Below are 21,026 nucleotides of genomic sequence, written 5' to 3' on the forward strand. Positions count from 1 at the left end.
AGTGCAGCATCTTTGGCTATAAATTGATAGTCCGCCTGGAGAAAGTAAGTTTTTGCATCATCTAGTAAAGTTGCACATATTTAATGGCCAAAATTTCCACCTCTATATATACACCCAACAGAAATATGTGTGTGTGTATATTTTCTAACACGTAAATAAAAATAACAAAGTTTTAAAGAACCCAGATGTCTATCATGAGGAAAATGTTTAAATAAATTCTGATAGATTCAGATCATTGAATCCAATATAACAATGAAAATGAAAATAAACCAACCATTCTTCAAACAACAGTATAAGAGAAACAAGCATAATTTTGAGGATAAGAAGATAACATAAAACAGAGGAGTTTTAAAAACTTCAAAACCAGGCAAACTAAACTGTAGCATTCAGGAGTGAACATGTAGCTGGTTAAAATGATAAATAAAACCAAGTAGGTGGTTATGATAAAACTCTTTGGGGAGTAGAGGGTAGATGGTTTTTAGTGATTTGAATAGAGAGATGAGGATATTCACTTTGAAATGATTTGGTCAGTTATATGCTACAGTTTTGAGTATCTTTCTGGTATGTGTTTATTGCTCTCAATTAAAAAGCTATAAAATATAGTATTCATTTAAAGTATTCATTTGAGTGTTATACTGTATTAAATGTCATGATTTTATACCAATTGAAAAGATTTTGTCTCTCAGTGAAAGAAAATCACAATATTTAATGCCTAAATAATTGGAGATGCAGCCAAATGAAATCTTATTGCCAAGTCTAGCACCAGAAGTCGGAATTTGCAATACAAGGTTATCCCCTTAATAAATGGTCACTGGTTAGGGGTGGGGCTAACCACTCCCCCTCAGGATTTGTTGAGATGACGCCTGCAGAAATGTGAGGACAAGGTCGTCCAAGGCCACAGCGCAACATTGCACTGACGTTGCTTTGCTTTTCCAAATTAAGTTTCAGCCTGAATTTCAAGAGTGCCTCCTATTCAGACGTAAACGTCCTTCCTTCCACAAAATTTATGAGATTTGTCACAACATGAAAAAGGCTTTGAAAAGCACTTTCCATCTGTCTGCTCTGAGCTGCACCATCCCCTCCTCACTGTCCCAGTGGAGCTGACCAGACGGCACCCATTAGTCTTCCAGTGCCTGGAAAACCCCTTCATCACGGCCCTCCCGACCCAGGGTAAATCATGAAGTAAGTCCAGGGTGCTGGTTTGGACGGTGACTAATAATTTTTAAAAAGCAACATAGAGCACTTGGCTGTTTGGATGCTTTGCTTCTGTGGATGTAACTTTCCTGTTGAATTCTGCATAACATTTTATGGGATGCTATAGACTACGTGTTTGTGTTCCCCCCAATTTACATGTTGGAGCCTAATCCCCAGTGTGATGGCATTTGGAGGTGGGGTCCTTGGGGCTGTGCTCTCATGAATGAGATCAGTGCCTATAAAGGAACCCCAGAGAGCCCCCTTGTCCCTTCACCCACGTGAGGACACAGTGAGAAGTTCAGTCTGGGAACCAGGGGGTGGTGACCTCACAATCTTCAAGGTGACTTGATCTTGGACTTGTAGCCTCAGGGACCGAGAGAAAGAAACATCTGGATGGTTTTTTTGTTGTTGTTGTTGTTTTGTTTTGTTTTTTATATATAAGCCACTCAGTCTGTGGTATTTTGTTATAGTGGCCTGAGCAGACCAAAATCAAGGAGATATATAGTAGAAAGTAGAATGGTGGTAGGGGTTTTTGTTTTTGAAGTAGGCTCCATGCCCAGTGTGGAGCCCAATGTAAGGCTTGAACTCGTGACCCTGAGATCAAGTTGGATGCCTAACTGACTGAGCCACCCAGGGCGCTACAATGGTAGGGGTTTTAAAACTGTTATTTTATTTTTGTGAGGACTTTACATAGGACTTATACTCTATGTTTAAACATCTCCCTAAAAAAGCCTGTGCTGTAAAAAAAAAAAAAAAAAAGCCTGAGCTGCATAACAATCTAGATGTGATGATATGACTCTTCTATAAAGTATAAGAGAATTCCTTTTGTAAAATCTATGAACCCAAATAAATGGCAGTTTACAAAAAATAAAAATAAAAAAATATATATTTTTTATGAGTTTATACAAACTTTATACAAATAAGGTTTGTATAAACTCTTTATTTTTAAATATATATATATGAATATTATCTACAAGAACAATTTCTCAAATTGTTATAATTTTTATTCCCAAGTCTAGGTACATAAAGAGGAAAAAGATTGCTTTGATCTTCTTTCTCAGATTAGTGTATTAATAAAACCGAGATACCAAATTTGAATTTTATGCATAAGTTGGTTCGTTCTTGCCTATTACATTACAAAAGATGTAATTTTGTGCAGTGGGGGGGAGTTGAAAGGCTGAACCTCCAAAGGCCTTTGGGTGGTCCATTAGTGCTAAGAAGTAATTACTCGGTCGCTGCTGAGGATGAGGGGAGGAGAGACAGTCACTGCCGGGTGCAGGAGGTTTCATCCTTTTCGCCCTCTTCCCCAACCTTGCAGGAAGGAAGGTATCACAGTTCCTGGCTTTTCCCGAGAACTCTGTCTGACTAGCTATATCCTACTTAACATTTAAGTTCAATCATCACAACAAACTTCAGCTGCTTCAGTGCTGGTCACGCTCCCATCACCTTGTTCCCAAACCCAAGGGCCATTTCCCTTGCGTGCTCTAGAGAGCTTGCTAACGCCCCACGCCCTGGCCCAGGGCCCCACTTACATCATCTTCTGTCCCCTTCTAGGACCAAAGGCATTTCTGGTTCGTCTCCACCTCCCTGGCCACTCCTTGAGAATTCCTTTGCTAACCTGCACTTCTGTGCTTCGACTTAAAAGGTGGCAGGGCTGTGAGCTCCAGGTGGGACCCAGCATCTTCTTTGCCGCTAGTTCTCATCAGATCCCTTGTCTTTAGTCGGTGGAGTTAGTCCCCTCTCTGCACATCAAGCCCTAGAGCTTCCCCAGCTCTCCCTTTATTGTATGCAGGTGCCTGCCTGGCATGTCCATGTGCAGGGACACCTTCAAAATGGAAATTCTCTTTCCTTTTCTGTGCCCCAAATACACAATCCTCTGGTAGGCATTCAGGAATTGTATGCTAGGCTCTAAATCACCATTTGTTTACCAATAGGTAACAACTTTTTCCCCTTTTTCTCAGGAAATGGAAATTAATTAATGATGTTCATTCCATAGCAAAAAAAAAAAAAAAAAAGCATTAAAAGGCATTTCATCACTTCTAAGATCTTTTCACCTGTTTGCTCCAAAGAAGGATGATTACAGGTTATTCACTCAGGGATCAACTTAATCCACACTGTTGTGAAAGTTCTCTTTCTCTGTGCCATGGGTGAATTTTCTGTGTTCTGGTAATTTCTGAGAGTGTCTCCATTTTCTTTTTTTTCTCACGGGTGCAGCGTAGAGGTATTGTCTCTTTTGGGGTCTTTAGCTCATTTCATGGCACCTTTTTCAGTCTGGGAACCGGGAGGTGGTGACCTCACAATCTGCAGGGTGATATGATCTTAGACTTGTAGCCTCAGGGACTGAGAGAAAGAAACATCTGTTTTGTTTTTGGTTTTTTTTTGTTTTTGTTTTTGTTTTTTGTTGTAGTTGTTGTTTGTTTTTTATAAGCCACTCAGTCTGTGGTAATTTGTTATAGTGGCATGAGCAGAACAAAAACAGGGAGATATATAGTAGAAAGTAGAATGGTGATAGGGGTTTTTGTTTTTGAAGTAGGCTCCATACCCAGTGTGGAGCCCAATGTAGGGCTTGCACTCACCTCCATTTTTTACCCATTTTTTAATATGGGTAAGAACACTATTATTGACATGAGATCTCGTACATTTTTGTGATTACAGTACTGTTAGCTGTAAGAACCATGTTGTACGGCAGATCTGTTAGGCAGCAGCTGGACACATGCAAAGGAAGGAACACTGGAGTGATCCCAAATCCTCGATGGTGTCCTGATAGAGATATGAGCCTGAGGCAAGGCCAGTGATGAACAGATTTGGTATTAGAAGCCCAAGGACACAAGGTCTGCACCTGTGGTTTCTGAGACCTTGGGGCTGACAATCAAGACCCATAAGCACAGAGCACGTGCTCTGCTCTCCCTCTGCTGCCCCGGGGTGACCCCTAGACTCACTGTAATGCATTTGCATTTCAAGTGTAACCCCCCCACCCCGCCACCCCACTTGCCCAATGAGAAAGGCTGCCATGATGGTTCTAGTACAAACCATTGTAGAGTCGAAACCCCCATCTCCAACCTATGGGGGAGTCTGCAGATGTTTGGAGGCAGTCTCCATTGGAGGCCACCCCACTGGTCCTTGAAGCTCCTCCCAGGAAAACCCAGTAATTTATCCAATCCCCAAACAACCTTGAGGCTGGTTCTCACTCTCCCACTTTGAGTGTATAGTTTCACTTTAATAACTGCTTTGTGCTTGCTGCTGCCCTCCTGGCTATCTTCATTCGAGCTGGGATCCTTGGGTAAATCCAAGAACCAAGACATCTATTCACACAACACAGGCTCCTCGCCAGGTAAAGGGTCCATAGAACTTACTTATCTTATATAACTGCAACTTCATACTCATTCAGCTCTAATTCATTGTCTAGGTATCCACTTTTCCTTACTTCATTTCTAGTTTCTTTTTCGTTTTATAAAGATTTCAGTTATATTTTGAAAACCTGGAACATAGGTTTCACAATCATTTTCAGGTTGCTGTACTCCTTCAATTTTAGAGATTTCATCTCCTAATTATCATTTCGTTTGCTAACTTTTAAAGTTTTACTCACACATTTTGGAATTTTGGTTTGCAGACTTCTATGGAGTGCATTTTCTCTCTCTGCCTTAATGCTATGCTTTTCTTCCTTTCTTTCCTTTTTTTTTCTTTTTCTTTTTTCTTTTCTTTTCTTTTCTTTTTTCTTTTCTTTTCTTTTCTTTTCTCTTTTCTTCTGTTCTTCTTTCCTTTCCTCTCCTTTCCTCTCCTTCTCTTCTCTTCTCTCTCTTCTCTTCTCTTCTCTTCTCTTCTCTTCTCTTCTCTTCTCTTCTCTTCTCTTCTTTCTCTTCTCTCCTCTCCTCTCCTCTCCTCTCCTCTCCTCTCCTCTCCTCTCCTCTCCTCTCCTCTCCTCTCCTCTCCTCTTCTTCTCTCTCCTCTCCTCTCCTCTCCTCTCCTCTCCTCTCCTCTTCTCTTCTCTTCTCTTCTCTTCTCTTCTCTTCTCTTCTCTTCTCTTCTCTTCTTTTCTTTTCTTTTTTCTCTTCTCTTCTCTTCTTTTTTCTTTTCTCCCATGACGCTTTGGGGTCCCCAGGCCTGAGCCATATTTGCAGTCCTTCTATTAACTGTGGCAATATTGTGGGATCAGAAGGAGCTATGACAACTGCCTAGCATGGATGCCACCTCCTACTGTATTCCCATGTAGACAAACTCCTTGAAGCCTCCTTGCAGTCAGGCTCAGCTGTGCAGTCTTAAGCCTCAATTTTAACGGCAGAGGGATTCCACAATATGTATCTATTGCAGGCTGTGTATCTGGATTCACTTCTACTTGCCACATGGGTTGATTGAAGTATTCATTGTCCTTCAGGAGATGACACTGTAGACCACCTTCACTCACTTCTATTCCCAGAGCAAGCCTGCAGATCTAGTGTCACTTGTTTTCTGTTTGTTTGCTTCTGTTCTGTTTCTTGTCCCTGTACATTTTTCTTTTTTGACTGTACATTTTTATTCTGTTCATCGTTGCTATTTATTTGAAGGAGAGAAAGAAGTCTGCAGGCGAACTTGCAGTGCCATCTAGATTAGGAGTTTCCTTAGCATAAAAATTTCATACAAGATGATGACAGTACTAGCTTCTGTCTTTGCGTCTTATATAAAAATCACAATAATTACTTAAGTTAGCTTTCCACAATGCTTCAGACCCCATGCCTTTATTGTGAAGAGCCTCCTAAGTTGTGAAGGATGCACCCTAAGTTGGTTTCTGATTACACATAACTTTTTTTACTACCAAAGATGTCTTTGTCTTTTTTTTTTTTTTTTATGCAAAAAGAATGGTTAGTGCCTGTTATTGGAGGGTGACATTCAGGGGGAAAAATGCAACAGTTATTAACCTATTAACCTGTTATTTGTTATATTTCTGTTCTAAATATAAAATTCCTGCTAAGGTTTCATTAGTTCCATATTAGATACTTTATACTGTTTTATGTGTCATTCTTTTTTAACTCAAAATGCTAAAAATGACCTTAAAGTGACTCCATCTATGTTGCTTGGCTTTGTTTATATGAATAGCCCCAGGATCTGTGCACATTGGAGGTTTTGACAACTTTAATTATTCTACACATTTAACTGGTGAGAATTTAATTATTCCAGTGTTTCCAGAGGGCTGATGACATAGACGAGATATTAAAAAATAATAAATAAATGAAGGCATGTACAATCTGTGACTCCTTCAGTTTGTAGCTAAGAATACTTTAGGGCCCATAGAATGTATCTTACTTTAAATCTCTGTTTACTAATTCTCTAAGTGTTTTCCAGAATAGTATCTAACAATAACTGAATAAAATATATATAATATACAAATAGAGATTATTTTATGTGTATTATATATACACACACTATTATATAATGTATAAATATGTGTAAATATTTTAAAGATTCTCATTTTGAATTAATTTTAGATTTATAGAAGATTCACAAAAATGGTAGAAAGACATTTCATGCCCTTTCCTTCACTTAGGTTCCTCAAAATGTTATGAAATATTTAAAAATAAGTTGATATGATACCCCTTTATCTTTAAATACTTCAATGAATTTTGTAAAGATAAAAATCCATTTTACTTAACCACAGAGCAATTATCAAAATTAAGGAATTAACAACAATAAAAATACTATCTAATCTGCATTCATTATTTAAGCTGTTTATTCCACTAATATCATTTTGCACATAACACATGTGGCAAAATATTTTTTTTTTTTTTTTTTTTTTTTTTACTGAGCCAACCCACATGACCTTTAAACTGGAACAATTCCTGAATCTTTCTTTCATATCTTTGACTTTTTTTTTTTTCAGATAGCAGTTTATTATTTGTTGAAAGTCCTCGATTTGGCTTTTGTGGTGTTTCCTCATGATTGCATTATGCATTTTGTCAGGAATGCCACAAAATTAATATACATCCTTCTCAGTGCATTATAGTGCCAGTCACGTGATGCCCAATTTTCCCTTCACTGATGAGATTGACTTTGATCATTGGGTTAAGGTAGTGTCATCACTCTAAAGTTTCCCCTTTTCCTTTGTAATCAATAAAAATAGTCAGTGAGATACTTTGAAATCATGCAAATATCCCATTCCACATCATAACTTCACCTACTGTGTTAGCATCCAGATAATTTTTGCTTGCGATGATGATGATTATGATCTTGTCAAATGGTAATTTTCCAATTTTGTCACGCCTTTATATTAATTAGTTGGCATTCTACCATGAAGATTTCTCCACTGTCCAATTTAATTATTAACTTAAGCATTTATAATGTGTGACAATCCATTACCATCATTATATTGGTAATCAAACTGGTTTAGATTTGGCCTGTGTAAGTCCCTCCGGGCTGACTCCTGTATCCCTTGCCATGTTGCCATTACTCTTTGAGGAGTCCTTTATTCTTTCTGGCACAAAAAGATGATCCAGGTTAATTTTATTACTTTTTTTGCCCCCAGCCGTAGTCCAGGAATTAGGTATTTTTCCAAGAAGCTCTGATGCTATGGAAAATAAAGGTAAAAGCCTTTACCTGTGTTCAAGTTATAGAGCAATACACCCATGTTTTCTTACAGCTTTTATAAAGTTTGTTTTGTTTTTAAAAATGTGTTTATATTTAAATCTCAGATTTACTTTGTGCATATGTATAATGTGAAATTTGGGACTCAGAGGATATGATTTTCAAATGGTCCTTTTTGTGGAAAATACACTTAGAAACCAAGCTACAGGCACCAGATCTATTCACTATTATAGAGATATCACTGTATCTAAGTCCTTTCAGCAGATAGAGTTAGGAAATCTACAGATGTGTGTCTGGTGATCTGCCTCCTTTTCACAGCTGCGAGGTACTCCATTGCACGGACGCATCAGAGTCCATGCAATCCTGCATCATTTAGGTTTTTCCCAACTCTCTGCAATTACAAACCATGTTGCAATGAAGAATTTATTTTTTAGTATCTCAATTATTTTTCAATGGCAAATGTCTCAAAATGAAATTACCAATTGAAAGGTAAAAAAAAAAAAATACTTGTCAGATATTTGCCAAGACGGTTGTATTGATTTGCATTCCCACAAGCAATTATGAGAGCACTGATTTCCTACAGTCTTTCCAACAGAATGTGTCCTCATACTTTAACATTTTTTTTGCCATTCTCTTGGGTGATAAATTATGTCGGGCAGTTTTTATTTCCACCAACTTCAAAACTAAACATATTTTACTGTGTTTAAGATCCATGTTTGTATCTTTCATTGTGAATTGTTTGTGATGCTTTTGCTCATTTTTCTGTAGGGTTTTTAGTTTCTATGTTGATGGTGGATTGTATCCAGAAAAATGTCTGTTTCTTGTGGTTAAACTAATCAATCTTTTATTTCACCTGAACTTCCAGTTACAGTTTAAAAACCTTTACCTATGTCAAGTTAAAGAGCGATACACCCAAGTTTTCTTATAACTTTTATAAAGTTTGTTTCTTTTTTTAAAAATTTGTTTATATTTAAATCTCAGATTTACTTTGTGTGTATGTGTAATGTGAGATTTGGAACTCAGAGGACATAATTTTCAAATGGTCAGTCATTGTCTCAGGACTCTATTATAATCCATCTTTACCTAACGATTTAGATGCTGCCTCTTATCAGATGCTAGATTCCATGTGTACCTGAATTTATCTCTGGGCAGTATATTTTATCAGATTTCTACAGCTGTCGACTTATGCACCGTACCACCTTGTTTTTCTGTAAAGGGTCTGTATATTAAAACATCACATGGTATCAATCCTTTCTCAGCTTTTCTTTTTCTATGATTTCCTGGCTATATTTTGCATATGTGTTGCTTTCCTTCTGAACTTCATTAGCAACTTTTCCTGCTTATTATAAGAGCTTCTTAGTATTGCAGGAGTGGGGGTGAGGGGATTACATTCCATTTATAACTTAGCTGACATCCTTATGTTGTTGAGTCATTTCATATAAAATTCTCTCCCATTTTTTTTCTACATACGCTTTAGGATCTTTGAAGAAAAATCCACAAAGTTTTGAAGTTGTAGAAAGTAAGACAATTGGGATTAGCACTCACTTTATTAACAAAAGCTAATTTCTAGGGATTTTTAAAAATTTTACTTTTCCAGTGTGTTGTATGGGATATATCAAGCAGTTATCTAAAATGCCAGTAACTAGCCTCTCCTAATTTTTCTACTTTTTAATAAATGAAAGGTTATTTTCTCCATTTATAGTAACTTTCTGTTTCTAATCTAGTTCTTTATGCATTTATTGTCATATCAATGGTTCATAGCTCATATACCTATTAATGTAAATTCAATAAAATCAGCTTCTTCCTTTTCCATATATTTTAAGATCTATAAATGAAAATAAATGTTAATGCCAGAATCTTTAATGTGTGGATTTGACAACTGTGCTATAAGGTCATACGGTTATATCAGACACATTCTTGAACAAATCACTTAAGTTTGTCACAATGGTGTCCAATTAGTGGGGCGGTATATGCTTTGTATGTTATTTTATGCACCATATAATACTACCCACACAAGAGTAACAGCAACTGAAAGGGCCCCTTAATTGTAAATTTATTTTAATTACTGTTAGGCTTTTAAATATATTTTTTCTACTTAAAATGAACTTTGTCTTTTTATTGCTTTTTTAAAAAAGCAAAAAAAAAAAAAAAAACCTAGGCCGGTAAAAAAATATTATTGGAAAAATATTAATTGTACAAACAACATGATAGGAGAAAATTATTTCCCCAGTATAGTAGTATTAAAATTTTCTAGTATACAGTAAATTTGAAAAATATTTACACTGAATCTCTATAGGCTTACAAATATGTTACCGTGAACATGTTACTATAATTATTAGATTAGTACATCTATTCATTTAAGCTATGTTATTTGTGATACCTACCTTTCAATGGAAATTGGAATCATTTTACCTTTTCCTAAAGACAGTATTCATGTCACTAATGAGGATTTGGTTAATGATAGTGATAATTTAGTTGTAGTTTTTCTTTTGATGTAAAATTTGTTCAGTGAAACACACAAAACTTTTATGTATTCGCTAGTTTCTGAAAACTGTCTGCATTTGTGTAACCCATATCATGTCAAGATATTAAAACAATATCACCACCTCAGATAGTTTCCTTCTGCCCTTTTCAAGTCTCCAGTAACACAATAAGCATCTCACTTTTTTACAACAGGGATCAGTTTCATGGTAATGAAAGTTCAAATACTTAGAATTGTATAGCATGTACTCTTTAGCATAAGGTTTGGGTAGATTAGCATATTGTTTTTTATTTTTAAGATTTTATTTATTCATGAAAGACACAGAGAGAGCTCCTCTTCCCCTGCAGGGAGCCCAGTGCGGGACTCGATCCCAGGACCCCAGGATCATGCCCTGAGCCAAAGGTAGATGCTCAACCACTGAGCCATCTAAGTGCCCTAGCATATCCTTTTAGATATTAATCAAAAATGTTGCAAATAATAATAGTATGTTTTCTTTGCTGCTGAGTAGCTTTTAGTTGTTTGAATATACTAGTGTTTTCATTGATGGTACTAAAGTTGCTTGTCAAATTGAACTATTCTTTTTTATTTTAAAAGATTTTATTTATTTATTCATGAAAAATACAGAGAGAGAGGCAGAGTTGTAGGCAGAGGGAGAAGCAGGTTCCCTGCAGGGAACCTGATGTGGGACTCAATCCCAGGACCCCAGGATCGTGACCTGGGCCAAAGGCAGACGCTCAACCGCTGAGCCACTCAGGCACCCCAAATTGAACTATTCTAAATAAAGCCTTATTGATATTCTTGCACAGATTCTTTTGTGAATACATTTTTCATTTCTCTTAAGTACATATTTAGGAATGACATGGAAAGGGACAAGTGAATGTTTCATTTATCGGAAATGTTCCAAAATATTTCTCAAGCAAGGGTACCATTTTAAATTTCTACCAACAATTTCTGAGAGCTCTGATTGCTTCACATTCTTGCCAACATTGATCCGTCAATTTTACTTTTAATCATTCTGATGGGGGTGCTGTGGCATCTCACTGTGGTTTTAATTTACATTTCCATAACAATGAATAATTTGAGCAGTTTCCAACTGTGTAATGGTCATCATTAGTATATCTTCTATTTTAAAGTATCTGTTTTCTTTTTCTTCTATTATTCAGTCATAGGAGATAGGAGTACATCCTCTATGCAAGTCCTTTGTCAGATATATATTTTATGAATGTTTTTCTTACACTAATGCTTGCTGGTATTTTTTAAAGATGTCTCTTAATGAGCAGAATTTTAGCAATTTTGATGAAGTCTAATTAGTCAATTTTATGGTTGTTACTGTCTGGACCTAAGATGTTTTTCCTTGCCCTCAAGTTAGGAAAGATATTATGTTTTTCTTTAGATTTTCATGGTTTTCGCTTTATATTTAGGAATACTCTTCATCTGGAATTAATCAGTTCATGGGGTGCAAGGTGTGAGTATTTCTGGACAGAGAATAGGTTCTAAACTCAGGTTCAGCTGCTCACTGCTCAAAAATCAGTATCTGAGATAGAAGTGATGGTGAGAAAAGAAAGGCTGCTTTATCCAGGAAGCCAGCAACCTGGGAAGATGGTGGAATGATGTCTCAAAGACCGTCTTCCCCAGCCAAGGGAAGCCAGAGGATTTAAAAATGGAAGATGTGGGAAAGGAAAGGAGGGCTGCCTGCAGGAGAAATAAGTGCCCAGGCCATTAGCATATGTCAACATTACCCTGAAGAGATTTGCTTGCATCCCTGACAGCTGTTCTCCAAAGTAATCAGGCCTTACCTTCTGAGAAAGTTTAGTTCTTCACTTCTCAAGGAAAGGAAGTTAGTTTGTTATGGGTCATCAAAGGACTTAGGTCAGTCAGCAAGGAGTGCATAAGCTTGAAGCAAATTAACACTGAAGACTAATTAGAGTGGTATTGAGTGAGTAGAGGTCTTTTTTTTTTTTTCTGTATAGATACCTAATCATTCTATCACCATTGGAAAGTCATCCTTGTACAAATCTAAATACAATGGCCTTATGAGAATAGACATATTTCTAAGCTACCAATGGTTTTCTTTTTCCTTTTTTTTTAAAGAATTTATTTATTTATTTGAAAGACAGAGAGCGAGCATAAGTGGGGGAGTAGTGGGAGAGACAGAGGGAAAAGAAGCAGACTCTCCCCTGAGCAGGAAGTGGAGCTCAATCCCAGGATCCCGAGATCACAACCTGAGCCGAAGTCATACACTTTAACAACTGAGCCACCCAGGCATTCAGCCAATGGTTTTCTATTGATTTTTTTATTCTTAAGCCAATGCCACATTATTTTGATTATTTTAGATTTATTTAATGAGTCATGAAATCAAATAACATACATTCCTCTTCTCATTCTTTTTTCTATATATCTATATATATGTGTATGTATATTTTCAAGGTCCTTGGCATTTCCACATATATTTGAGAAATCTTGTCAATTTGTCTTTTTTTTTTAAGTCTCCGGGATTATAGGTAGAAAAACTATGAATATATGAATCAATTTGGGAAGTTAAGAAAACTTGATAAAACTGAATCATCTAATCCATGAATACTGTATATCTCTCCATTTATTTATTTTTTTAAAATTTTGTCTGAAATATGAGAATGTTTTCCAGGATTTATAAGTATGCTTTGAAAACATTTGGTTACCGCTTTATCCAAGAAATGCCATCTGTAGTTATTAAAAAGGAAACTATTACTACCAGTTTAAAATCTCATGGAATGAAAACACTGTCATATATGATAAGCTTTTATGCTGATAAAAGCAGTGCATAGCTAATACTGAATTCTGGTTCCAGGCTATCTTGACTTCTCAAAACTTTGCAGCCTCTTGCAAGCCCTTGTATAATTGATATGGAGTTAAGTTCAATTGCCTGATCCTGTTATACCTGTGTGACTTTGTGTTGCATGACCCATAGCAAATTACCTTTTCTCTCTGTTGTTCCTCAACTCTAAAATGGTGAGATAGGTGTGAGGTTGTCTGGCTTCAAAGATAGAATAGAGATAACGTTTTGGCATGGTGTTGGAACACAGCCATCAATAAAGACTTCCCATTGTCCTGATTTTCCTTCCTTTCCTCACCTTCATCGTGTCAAACCCTATCTTACTTTAGAGACTTTCTGTTCCCTTTACTAAACTTCTAGCTACTTCCAGGGAAAATATTTCATCTTTCATATCATAGCTGAAACATTCTGTCCTTAGAAAATCCTTCTAATTATTTCATCTAAAGGAGAGCCAACCATTAGGGATCTCCATAACTTTTTTGTTACCCCCAAAGCAATCAACGTGTTTTTTAAAACATTTTTTCTTTCAATTTAGTTTATGTATTTGTTTTTCACATCTTATGTAGACATTAGACACTGTGCCTGCTCTGTTCACCAGTATTTCTAAATAGTATGGTGGAGTGCCTGTCTAATGAAGATACTCAGCTAATATTCACGAAATAAGTGAATTTTCTTTTTTTTTTTTAAGATTTTATTTATTCATGAGAGACACACAGAGAGAGGCAGAGACATAGGCAGAGGCTATGACACAGAGAGAGGCAGGGAAGCTCCCCTCCAGGGAGTCTGATGCAAGACTTGATCTCAGGATACCAGGATCATGACCTAAGCCAAAGGGAAATGCTCAACCACTAAGCCACCCAGGCATCCCTGGAGTAAATGAATTTTTAATAAAAATAGGATAGCTCTCCTTTTAGAAATTTTGATAATGGTGCCTGAGCAGAATTTTCACCTTTTCAAATCAAGTGCTAAGTCCCATCTGGTAGTTCTTATTTTGAAATCTCAACAGACTTTGAGATAAGAAAACTAGAAATTTGGCTGTTCTTTTCTTCAGAGAAACTTGCAACTGGGACGTGACTGTAGAGAAGATTTTGAAGGTGCCAGCCATCATCAACAAAAGGGTCTTCTTTTCTTCAGAATTAACTCTTCAAAAACAGTTCTTTTTTTTTTTAATTTTTTATTTATTTATGATAGTCACAGAGAGAGAGAGAGAGAGAGAGAGGCAGAGACACAGGCAGAGGGAGAAGCAGGCTTCACGCACCGGGAGCCCGACGTGGGATTCAATCCCGGGTCTCCAGGATCGCGCCCCGGGCCAAAGGCAGGCGCCAAACCACTGCACCACCCAGGGATCCCTCAAAAACAGTTCTTACAAAATCATGGGTTTTGTTTGTTTCAGTGTTTGGAGTCATTATTTATTCATTCAACACACACATAATCATTTTTTTTTCCTATGGGAGCTAAGCACTCTTGAGAGTTTAGACAACAACTGAAAAAAACAGAATTCATGTTAGGGAGTGATAGAAGGGCATAAATGTTTTTAAAAAGAATATTGAAGAGTTCCCAAGCAAAGACGTCAAGGAGGTAGCCCACTATTGAAATTAATGTTCTGTTCCTTTCCTTTAAAGGCTCACCATGTGCTCTGCTACATAGGCCATGTTAAAGTCCTGATATATTTGGTATTTTCCCACTTCTGTTGTATCTTTTCACTGGTTTCTCCATCCAGAATAATTTTCCTTCTTCCCATTACTCTGCCATCATCCTGGTTGCAGCTGTGATTGTTACCTGGCTTCCCATAAAATCCTCTCTCATCCTGTGCTCCTTCAGGAATCATCTACAGATTAGTGAGAACTATATTTGTTACTGAACATGTCAGTCAAATACTTAAAGTTCTTCAAAAGCTCACCTTTTTTTCTGAAAATGAAAGATAAGAGATTAACATAGGCCTGTGACACCTGCCACTGACCACCCTCGGGCTGCACCTCATTATCTGTCATCTGCCAGTTGTCTATCTTTCAAGTTCTTAACCATACCGTGGTATTTCCTTCTTCGGAAGGAAAAAATTCGGCTTCCCCTCTGCCTGAACGACTCTTCTTACGCCCAGCCAACCACTTTTCTATGTGATCCCGACTCATCTTAAAAAGTTAGCTCACAATTCACCTCCCTAAGAAACTCCTCATCGTCATCCCTCACCAAACCTTGGGGAACAGGCCTATTTTATTACATGAGGTCAAAGCACACTGAATTTCTCTTTTGTAATGCTGTATTAGATCATTGCTTCATTAGTAATTCAATGTTTGTCTTACCTCCTGTGATATTAAGGAGGACAAGGACAGTTTTTATCTTGTTCCCTTCTAGAATTCCATACTTAGTATAATTTTTGCATAGAGTAGATATTTAATAAATGCTTGTGGAAGGGTGACCTATATTTTTTGTTGTTGAATGTGAATATTTATTTAGAAAGAAAAAAGAAATACCAGTAGGTTAAACATTTTAAAAGCTGACAAATACCAAATAACAAAATACAGAAAAATAATGGAATATTGCGTTATCAACTGCCTCACATGCTACTATAATATTTCTCTCCTGTACATTTTATGTACTCTTTGATTGCTTCTTAACGTGAAAATTTTGTATTTATGGATAGAAAAGACAATTAGGTTTTCATCCAGCATAATTCTTTTTTTTTGATAACTGAGACACATAAGACATACAATTTCACATATAAATATACCCACTTCTATCAGTTTAGGTTTTTAAACATAAGAATTTGATAAATTCTATTCAGATAATACCCCTCAAAGGCATGTCATACATTTACAATTATGTATATTACATTATCAAATATATCTTTGAAATAAGAATATTTTACCTTTTACTTTGTTTTCAAATATACATGCTTGGTAATTGGAAGACTTTTCCAAAAACTAGCTTTTTGTATTGTATATTTCACACCTAGCTTCTCTTTGATCCTAAACTTCTAGTTGGAGATGCCAGAGTACATGATTGTAGGGTAATATGGCCTCTGACCATAAGGCTGGTGAGTCAGCCTAATGGTGGTATGAGTATTTCCTAAAATCTTTCCTATCCCTAGATGTTATCACTAATAATACCTTTACACAGAAGTGATCTTGAGCCCCATAAATAGATTCCTATAACTCTGAATTAAATCTATTCTCCGTTCAATTTCCTCTTAGCCAAATCCTTAAAAATGACCTTCATGCCACTCCTAAGATAGCATGCCGGTGCTATCTTAAAGGAAGAGAGAAATAATATTCAATAGAGGTCAAACTATCTTTTTTTAGTTTTTATTTTATTTGTATTTGAGTATAGTTGACACACAGTGTGATTTGTGTCACAAATGAGTGATTTGACAAGTCTATCCATCATGTTGTGTTCACCACAGGCGTGGCTACCACGTGTCCCCTTACACCACTGTCACATATCACTGACTATATTCCTTATGCTGTGCCTTTTATTCCCAAGACTTACTCATTCTATAACTGGAAGCCTGCATCTCCTTCTTCAAACTTTTCAAATACATGCATGTGAAAACGTTGTGCAGACGCCTCACTGACTTTGGAGGCTGAAGCCTAAATCTCATCGGCTTTATGATAAACCTAACTATTGTGAGTTATTTTGTGTATATTTTCCTGATATCTCACTCAAACATTAAGAATCTAGCCCAAGGTTTTGCTACCTAGAATTTCCTTTGTGATAGGTAGATTTTACTACTTCAGTTTCTTCCCCTATTTTCTGGGAACCCAAATGCAGGGGGAAATTAACACTTCCTATTTTTTGTATTCATTTATTTTTCTCTACATCATCCTTCTCAGCCTTTCTTTTTTTTTTAATATTTTATTTATTCATCAGAGACACAAAAAGAGTGAGAGCGAGGCAGAGACACAGGCAGAGGGAGAAGCAGGCTCCATGCAGGGAGCCCGACATGGGACTCAATCCCAGGTCTCCAGGATCACACCCTGGGCTGGAGGCAGACACTTAACTGCTGAGCCACCCATGCATCCCCTCAACCTTTCCTCATTTTTTTTCTACTTTCCTCTCTTACTCTTTCCTTTTACCAAGTGCAAGATTTCTCATTTCTGTGCTCATTCTCAACCCCAAGCTGCTAGGCCCATCCAGTCTCCTGACTTAGGGATGAGAGTTCCCTCCTCTTGCATCATGGCAGGCAAAGCAAGTGATGGTCCTAGAGCAAGAGCCTACAGAAAGCACTTGGCAAATACCAAGGAAACAATTGTAAAAATAATAATAATAATAATAATAATAATAATAATAATAATAAATTTAAAAAAATAGAATTTTTGTTCAGTGGATAAGCTTCATGGTGGCCTTCAGTGGGTAGAAGCGCTTTGCTGTCATATTCACAGCCTTGGAAATGTGCCTATTGTAGTTTCTCACAACAGCAGTGATGGGGTAACTCTAAACTCAAGGCCTTCACCATCAGGCTCGGTGGAACTCATGTTCCTTTTCTTCATTTCTTCTTTTATTGTTCTTATGGTTTAAGATTTTTGCATCTGTTTTTATGTGAGGAGATTTCAACCTCTCAATTTCTTACCATGTCTTTGTCACGATTTTTATCAGGATTTTGCTAGCCAGCTTTGTTTAGCAAGTTAGGAAATATTCCCTGTTTGTTTTGTGAAATTTGAATACTATTTCCCATATTTTCATGTGTTAAATCCTAATATTGGGTGATAGGCTCTGGGAGGTGACTAGGTCTTGAGGATGGAGCCCTCACAAATGCGATTAGTGCTCTTACCAGAGAGACCACAGAGAAACCTTCTACTATGTAGGAACACAGTGAAAAGATGGCCTTCTGAGAAGCAGAAAGGAGGCCCTCCCCAGACATGGCATCTGCCAACACCTTTATCTTAGACTTCCCAGCTTCCAGAACTATGAGGAATAAATTCCTCTTATTTAGAAGCACATATCCTGGGATGCCTGGGTAGCTCAGAGGTTGGGCGTCTGCCTTTGGCCCAGGGCCTGATCCTGGAGACCCGGGATCGAGTCCCACATTGGGCTCCCTGCACAGAGCCTGCTTCTCCCTCTGCCTGTGTCTCTGCCTCTCTCTGTGTCTCTCATGAATAACTAAATAAAATCTTTAAAAAAAAATAAAAAAATAGAACCAGATATTCTATAGCATTTTGTTATAGCAGCCCAAGCAGACCAAAACACTGAAGGATGAGTTTTCACTAAAAAGCTCATTATATTTACACAAGCATCCAACGGGTGCTCCATACACAATGGTAGATGTGAATCACTGCCAGCTCCCTCCGCTGTCTTCAGTCATTTTACCCTCTCCACATCTGGGCCTTTATATCCACGTGGTCAGGTTATCTGTAATTTCACAACTAATACTATGGACTTACTTCCAGGAGGTAATTGCCTAATTCCCTGAACAATGTAGTCTAGTGGACGATACAGGTTAACATGTTGTCTTTGCCATAGACTTTTGAATTTTGTCTGAGAAAAAGCATCACTCCAATGTACAATTTCAGAGATGATGTGTGATCGGTGTGGGAGATCTGTGTGTGCCTATATGTGTGTGTCTAAAAGAGTGGGTGTTTGATCATATACCCTCCGATGCCCACAGGGGTGATAGGATGATAAATTATACTGTTTCATCATGAGATTGGCCCCATATACTGCCACAAACATAAACATCATAAGTTGCTCAACTAGTATCCAAAGGTGTAGTGAACATTTGTTATAGGCGGGGTATAAAAAGGTCTGCCCTTTATTATGGAACAAACAGCTTTTTCACCTGAACCTTTCTGAGGCTTCCAGACATGAAGCCTGTATTTACAGGGAACATAGCAGGGAAGCGTGTGATGTGCCTGCCATTTCCCCAAGCGCTTCAGTGTCACAGATGAAGTCGGAGCAGAGGAAACCGATAGAGAGATTAATAGGGGTGTGACCAGTTACATATTTGAGAACAAAGAGGATGATTTTATCATTTCTAGTGTCTATTTAGAAGAGGAAAACTTCCAGACAAATATGGCATGTCTGTATTAGAAACAGGTTTTATTATTTAAGCATCTTATAGTATGCATTGCCATGAAGAACACGTAGATAGGCAAGAATAGGCAAATTTGTTTAATTATATAAGGACAAGTAAATATTTAGCAAACCTACTAGTTTTGGAAGAAGATTATGTCATCTTTTCTAGGGTTCCTTCTGAGCATTTTATATCAATACGGTGAGATGATATGGTTATACTATGCCTTAGATATTAATAAAAATCTAGTCACTTAAAAATGGAAAATATTTGTGATTCTTTGGTTTTTTCATAATGAAATGAATGTATGTATATTATAAATTCTGTGAATTCTTACAATTATTTTTTTATTATTTATAATGCCATGTCTGTGATAAGTACTAAGTAAATATTTGAAAACTAGAGTTGAATCACATCAGGCAGATTTTTCCCATGCAAAATAGAGTTTTATTCTTACATGTTATTTTGACCATGAGCTTCTTACCTGCTAAACATGTTCCCACATTTAAAGAAATAAAGGATAGAACTGCACCTCCATTTAAAGCAGAGAACAAGGATTGCAAATGTTTTCTGGATAGGGCCAGATAATAAATAATCTAAGCTTACTCAACACTGCTGTTGTAGCATGAAATCACCTTTAGATGATTTGTAAATTAATGGATGTGGTTATGGTTCCAATAATTTTATTAATGAAAGCAAGAGATAGGCTACATTTGGTCATTATTTGACATTTTTAGAAGATGACATACCTACCCAAAGCTCAAGCCCATGCAATTACAAAAATACACTCCCTTTTTCTACCTCCTCTGCTCGGATTCGGGTTCTAATATGCTTGATTGACGTCACTTGTTCAATGTTTTATTTATGTGTAATGAAGTTACACAACAAGTTAGGCACGCTATTCCCATTTTTATATAGTCCACAGAGGGCATCTACAGAAATGTAACTTCTACATTCTGATTGTAATTAACTTATTATACATACGAGTTTCTTCTTCAACTTTATTACAGATTCACAATCTGTGGGATAAAAATTATTCGCAGCTCTCTTTACAGAATAGAAGCAGAGCATGCTTGTTTGTTTAAACTTGTGGAAAGAGGGACACCTGGGTGGCTCAGTGGTTGAGCACCTGCCTTCGGCTCAGGTCATGACCCTGGGATCCGGGATCGAGACCCACGTTGGGCTCCCTGCGAGGAGCCTGCTTCTCCCTCTGCCTGTGTCTCTGCCTCCCTCTCAGTTGGTGTTTCTCATGAATGAATGAATGAATGAATGAATAAATCTTTAAAAAATAAACTTGTGGAAAGCATCAATTCTGTATCAACATGTCAGTTGCACGCATTTACCCCTCATTCATTTCAACCATGTAATTTTATTTTGGAATCTCTGTTGTTTCTGTTTCACTGAATTCTCATTTCTTAGAGCCACTGCCATTGGGTAGCACCTTTTAATAAAGTTTTATTCTAAAAATACCACACATGATGAAAAATAGTACAGAATATAACAAAAGAGGAATTCAGTGAGAGTCAGTGATTTCCTACATTTCTGGGCAAGACTCTAAGTTAGCCTTCTATATGGGTGAAATGGTGACATTACTACATTTCTTCTAAGAGAAAAGGATTCGCATCACCATTATGTACCCTACTTTGGTATGAATGTCATTTTTAATGGAGAAATGTCTTGCCAAGTGTTCCAGTAAGTTATTAAAATAAGGACATTTTCCTTAATAATGTGTGATAGGAATTTTTGACCTTTTCATCATTAATAATTTGAAAAATTACTTTTAATTAATTTAATTTTTAACTCCTTTGTAGTTAACAGTGTCCTATTAGTTTCAAGTATATGGTACAATGATTCAACAGTTCTTTACATTACTCAGTGCTCATCACGATGAGTATACTCTTAATCTCCCTTGCTCATTGCACCCATTCGTCCACCTATCTCTCCTCTGGTGACCATCAGTTTGTTCTCTGTAACTAAGA

At 37.0% G+C, this 21,026-nt stretch overlaps 1 long non-coding RNA gene across 1 annotated transcript in view; it reads left to right on the plus strand.

Moving 5' to 3' along the window:
- Positions 1–969: 969 nt before the first annotated feature.
- Positions 970–21,026, plus strand: part of LOC140605463 (uncharacterized) — a 39,025-nt gene continuing 18,968 nt past the window's right edge. Inside the window, exon 1 of the long non-coding RNA XR_012008110.1 lies at positions 970–1,182. This is a non-coding gene — a long non-coding RNA (uncharacterized lncRNA). The remainder of the gene's footprint in view (positions 1,183–21,026) is intronic.

This window comes from Canis lupus, chromosome 15 (genome assembly GCF_048164855.1).
Source record: "Canis lupus baileyi chromosome 15, mCanLup2.hap1, whole genome shotgun sequence".
NCBI classification, from domain to species: domain Eukaryota; kingdom Metazoa; phylum Chordata; class Mammalia; order Carnivora; family Canidae; genus Canis; species Canis lupus.